Source organism: Anomaloglossus baeobatrachus, chromosome 1 (assembly GCF_048569485.1).
Source record: "Anomaloglossus baeobatrachus isolate aAnoBae1 chromosome 1, aAnoBae1.hap1, whole genome shotgun sequence".
NCBI lineage: Eukaryota > Metazoa > Chordata > Amphibia > Anura > Aromobatidae > Anomaloglossus > Anomaloglossus baeobatrachus.
In genome coordinates this window covers 357,834,162-357,840,431 of record NC_134353.1, presented here as the reverse complement: position 1 = coordinate 357,840,431, position 6,270 = coordinate 357,834,162, and the positions used below count along the sequence as shown (strand labels likewise).

Here is a 6,270-nt window from a genome sequence, read left to right as displayed (position 1 = left end):
TATACCTTTCACAATGTGATGGCAGCATAGCGAGGGAAAGGGGCTCCTATACAGCCCCTCATGCTAGTTTACTCTAGGCTATCCTTAACCTTCACATTACCCTTGATGATGGGGATGCCGGAGTCTCATGCCTTACTATTCTCCTGACCAGAATTAAACTGTTTCCCCCATGGAAGTAAGAGGCAGGAGTTAGATGGCAACACGGATAAAGACAGACAGGGCAACACCAAAACTCAGACACGCTGCAAACTCATTGGAACAAACAGTAAGAGACTAAGAAGAAAAGCAAGAGAAGCAAGAGAAGTAAGGCAGCAACAAAAGGACAACAAGCGTTAACACCACAACCGCTCACAGCAACAAAGTACTAAAAAAATCAGTGAGTCTAGATCACAACACCTTACTAGACCAGTAAAGATAAGCTACAGTTGGCATTAAAGGAATTGTCTAGCCAGCATATATAGGAGCAGATTGAATGTGACTGATTCCACCACAGCATATGATCACAGGAGACTAACAAGTAGCCCAGCAGAGATTTAAGGCTGCTTTACACGAGTCAATCCATCGTGCGATTTATTTGGCAAAGTCTTTTTTTTGGTTTGTATCGCTGATAGGTAGTTGTCCATGTGTCACACGTTGAGTGTTGTCAAACGACCACAAAGCGCTCATCGATATATTGATTGGCCATGGCGGACGTCCAAAAGGCTTCACACATGTTTTCCTTTGGTCAATCTGTCTTTTGCATGGGCGTAATTAGGCAAACTATACAGCCCTCCGTGACGTTGTCTGGATTGTTGCACGCCCTGAATTCTTCTGACCTGCTCAATCCAGTTCTGCTAATGTGGTTGATTGGTTACATACCATATATATAGTTTCGGTTCTGCGCCTGTCTTTGTTGCCTCGTGTGTCCTTACCATCAATCTTGTTTGTGGTCTGGTTTTTGACGAATTCAGAGTATCTATCCTCCAAAGGTGGGTAACATTTGGTTTTGTATGGTTTCTTTATTGTGTCATTTAGCCGTTCACAATTTTTTTTTTTTTTTTCATGTTTATTTATTATTGTTATTTGTGTATGTTTTATCGTGTATTATGTTTTTTGAAACATAATAATGTTTTTTATTATTTTTTCTCATTTTTGTTATTTTAAAAATCTAAAAAATTACATGTTTATTATAACAGTGTCAAATAAAATGTTCTCATATAATCTTTCACAGATGACGGCTCATCAAAACGAATTATTTTTGCGTGATTTCATTGAAAAATATCGCACATTAACCTGTCTTTGGAAAATTAAATCGCCTGAATATATAGTAACAAACGCATCAAACAAGCAGCTTATGCGGATCTGATTACTATCTTTAAAAACCATTTTCCAAATGAGCCTGTGGATGTAAATCTGATCAAGAAAAAAATACAAGGAATACGCACTGTATATAAAAAGGAACTAAATAAAGTCGAGGAGTCACGACGTTCAGGGGCTGCGACTGCCGATCTTTATGTCCCACGGCTGTGGTATTTTGATCTACTTGACTTCACAAGAGATCAAGAGATTCCAAGGTCATCAACAAGTATGCTTTCCATTCAGGAGTCAGAAAATGGGGCAATTGGCAGCGAGGCAGCGACTCAATTGGTATATTTACCTTTATTCATAAATGTTTCTTTACACACTATTTTTTTTATTTTATAAACAATTTTTAAGGTGTTGTATGATCTGCTTTGGTTCTTTTGGAAATTTTGGTTTATGTACCAACATAAATAACCAACAGAAAAATTTTTAAACACAAAAGGGTTAAATGTTTTTTTTTTTCCATTATTGTAGTTCCAAAATATGTTGTATCATCTCTCTAATGTGTTCACACATCTTTCTAATTTTTTTTTTTTTTTTCTTGTTACAAATGTAGGATTATGCTACTGAAAGCACTTCTCAAGAGCAGGAAACTACAAATAGCTCACAGAATCCATCAGTAACATCGTGTGAACAAACACCTGCCACATCAAGACCTTTGTTAAGGCAATTACCAAGGAGAATGAGACCAACTTTATTGTCACGTGGAAACGAGTTGGCGTCTATTTGTCGGTCAATACTTGAGAAACATGACCGTCCACCTGTATCTGGATTTGCGCATTATGTTGATGATGTTTGCAAAATACTTGAAAAGAATCAAAAATTACATGCCGAAAGAATCATCGCCCAAGTCCTACATGCGGCACAAGAAAATCGCCTTACATCGGCTACAGTATTAAAAGAAGATTTTTTGCCTGAAAATACATCTATTGTTGCTGATGTGGCAACCCTTGGGGAATCTGTTGCATTGTCACCACCTCGAAAAGTTAAAAGCAAAAGGCGTCGGTAATTTTTTTTTCTTTATTTTTTTTTTTTAAATTTTGATACGCAATTTGCATTCAAAATAAGACAAAGAAAATATTTGTCTACAAACTGTAAATATTTTGCTTTTTCAGACTCACATAATTTTCGCTGTATATATTTCACAATAAATGTTAGGTTTAGACCAAAATAATTGTCATGTTGTTTTCTTTAAAAAAAAAAACAAAAAAAAAACTTTTTTGTAAAAATTTTTTTATTATATAGAGTTTAAAATACCCATTCTCTAAATATTTTTAGGCCTTATGTACAAAAAAATAACATGGTCAAAACATCATTACATGTTGTGACTGCAAACGGTTTAAAATTAAAATAGCCAAACAAAATTATGCATTATCATCCATGTATGTTTTTAACAATTGTACATGATCTTGTGCTGTCTGGTATAATCTGCATGCTGACTGATACACTTCTTCAAGCTTTGGTCGATCTGGTAAAAAAAAAAAAAAAAAACAAATATTTAAAACAAAAACATACATTTTCTCAACAAAAATTATAAAAAATAAACAAAAACCTGATCTAACTTGCACAGACGCAGAATCTGAATCAGAGCTGAGTGTCCAACCAACAGCATGAACACGTGTTGCAGCAATAGGAGGATGTTCTTCAATGTTATCTAGGGAGTGACATAAGGCTATGTTCACACGTTGCGTTTTTTACCGCGTTTCTGCAGCGTTTTTGGCAGCAGCGTTTTTGGGCAAAAAGGCATGCGTTTTTGTTTTCCAGCAAAGTCTATGGGAAAAGCAGAAATCCTGTCTGCACTTTGCTTTTTTTTCTGCAGTGTTTAATTTGCATATTTGTGGTCAAAAACCATGCTGAAAAAGAAGCAGCATGTCAGTTGTTTTTGCCATTTCTGCAGCGTTTCCTTAACATTTGAGTCAATGAGAAATGGCAAAACGCAACCAAAAGCACAATTCCTGCGTTTTACATGCTTTTTACCTGCTTTTCAACTGCGTTTTTGGCTCCAAAAATGCATGCTTTTCTGGCCAAAAAGTAATGGATTCTAATGTTCCTTTACACACACACAATAACCGAAAATTTAAATGTAAAAAAATAATAAATTTTAGCTATTTTTCTGTTAAAATGTGCATAACCACTATTATTACATTAAAATTGATAATTTACCATATAATTTTATTAAAAGTTAATTTTATACTTTTTTTCTCTTTTTTTATTCTTTTTGACTAATTCAACTTTATTTCTCAGTGTCTTGATCTCAAAAACGCATCTGCAGAAACGCAGGTGAAAACGCAGGTAAAAAGCGCTAAAAACGCACTAAAAACGCGGTAAAAACGCATGCGTTTTTAGCGCTAAAAAATGGTCAAAAGCCATTTGGTCAAAAACCAAGGGAAGGAAAACGTGCAGAATAAACTGCAGGTACACCGACGCAACGTGCGGACATAGCCTAATAGTTCACTATTTGGTTTTTTCCTTTTTTTAAAAAACAAAAAAAAACTGGCAAGTTAAAATAAAAACAAACCTTGCTCTGAAACCTCATTTTGATCCAAAACAGGAATTGGTTCTGATGAAGTTCCTGGATTATTGTTTATTGCGCTCCCTTGGTCCGCTACATGTGATGATCCTTTCAAAAAATAGAAAATCAAAAATTTTTTTAGAAAAACCAAAAAAAAAAAACATGGCATATTATGTAAACACATGTATGATTGATATTATTCACATGGTTTTTTTAAAAAAAGGGCCAAATAAAAAAAAAAAACATTTATTGTTAAAATATACCTCGAGTAGTGTTATTTTTGGCTCTAATTTGTGCTAGACGTTGCTTGTCACGATATTTCAGATCAGCCATTTTCTTCCTGATCTGCGTTTTTGAGCGGTGGAGGCCAAATTTCTTCCGAAGAGATTTCTTAATCTTGCGTAGAACTTTTTTTTTATGCTCCCTTGGACGTTCAGATATAAGTAGACAATCATAGTCTCTTTCATCCATTTCGGTGACAAGAAGATGGATTTCTGCATCTCCCCAGACAGTTGCTCGCATGTTTGCAGACATGTTTGTTTATGCGATTTTTAAACCGGAAGTGAAAATTCCAGCCTGCCTTGTAGTGAAAGGAAGTGATGGCAGTGTTTATTTGTGAAACATAGAATAAAGTTGTAATGCTTTGAAATCATGTAATGTATGTATTTTATAAATATATTTGTATTCATATATTTATAACAAAGTGAATTTGTTTGTTGATCGTTATTTCTTACTTTACTTCAAGTTTTAATGTAATTATGTTTGTTTCATTGTTTTAAATAAAAAATATAGTTTACACAAAAGGTAATGTTCTCCGACTTTGTTAACACACTCTAATGTTCAGAAATGCCTTTTCTATTATAAAAATGAAAAAACAAAAAAAAAAAAAAAATGTCAAATAATGAAAAAAAAAAAAAAAAATTATGACGCATTCAAATAATCACAAAAACGATCCCGATTGATTATGGCATCATGCCGGACACGACCAAAAGATTGAGGTGTCGGCAGGGATGGCAACTGTGGATCACTACAACGCCAAACTCCTGGGACAACATCCGAATCATCACTGCCAATGTTGTCTACATACCCCGGGGGCATGTAGGCTGCTGCATCCTTTTTGCGTAAAAAATTATGTAGAACACAGCTGGCAAGAACTACACTATCAATGGATTCGAGTTTGAGATTTATTGGTGTTGAGAATACACGAAACCGACTTGCCATAATTCCAAACGTATTCTCAACAACCAAACGTGCCCTTGAGAGACGGTAATTGAAATATTGACGCTCGGGACTCAAAGTAGTCTGGGGATAAGGACGCAGGAGATGGCTTTGAAGAGGAAATGCCTCATCCCCTAAAAAAACAAAATTTAAATTATTTTCATTTCCTGAATTTGGAGGCAAAGGTAATTGTGAACTAAATAAACGCTTTCCAAAATCAGTTTGTACTAAAACGCCACCATCGGAAACACGGCCATTTATTCCTACATCCACTGTTAAATATTCATAATTTGCATTAACAACTGCAAATAAAATTATACTAAAGAAACCTTTATAGTTATAAAAAAAAGAACCACTATTTGGGGGTTTAATTATTCTAATGTGCTTGCCATCAATCGCACCACCACAGCAGGGAAATTGCCACCTCGTCGCAAAATTATGAGCTATATCAGACCATTCTGAAGTTGTCTTGGGGAAAGGCATGAAATCTGCTAACGCATGTATTATTGCCTGACAAGTCTCCGGAATTAATGAACTTAATAGGGATCTCGAAATACCGGCAGAATATTGTAAATCAGTGAGGCTACGGCCTGTGGCAAGATAGCGCAAAGTCACCAGCAACCTTTCTTCCGCAGGAACAGCCTTACGCATTAAAGTATCTCTGCGCTTTATGTATGGGCTGATACGCGTCAGGACTAATGAGAAAGATTCTTCCGACATACGTAGATAGTTGCGGTAATCATGCGGATTGTGTTCCTGTAAATCATGCACTAGACGCACGTGGGATATCTCATCCCTTCGAAGCAGCCATTGACGTGACCATAATCTTTTGGGCCGAGGATTCATACGTGTATTTTGGTCCATTTCCTCCTCCTCCTGCAATATCTCGGTCATAAGGAGACCCACAGATAAAATGTCAGTTTCGACATTGCTGAACATCCTGTTACCTTAAATTATATAAAACACACACATTATAATGATGCCAAATGTCGATTTTGATCCAAAAAGGAAAGATTGGCATATAACAACTTACCACAAAAAAGGTATACAAGGAGTGAGGTCGGAAAATCCAGCGAACAAACAAACGTAAGAAAAATTAGGAGTAATGCACTATAAAACACTGTGCATGACGCCAAGGATGAATGTTCACACATCATGAATACAGCGCCGTCTTTTATAACAGTAATAACCTATCACAA

General features: G+C 35.7%; 1 long non-coding RNA gene across 1 annotated transcript; it reads right to left on the bottom strand.

Moving 5' to 3' along the window:
* Positions 1-2,604: 2,604 nt before the first annotated feature.
* LOC142292710 (uncharacterized) lies at positions 2,605-3,952 on the bottom strand. The gene is made up of 3 exons (XR_012750787.1): positions 3,860-3,952; positions 2,894-2,995; positions 2,605-2,809 (listed from the first exon to the last, which is right to left on the bottom strand). It is a non-coding gene; the product is annotated as an uncharacterized LOC142292710 (long non-coding RNA).
* Positions 3,953-6,270: the final 2,318 nt, after the last annotated feature.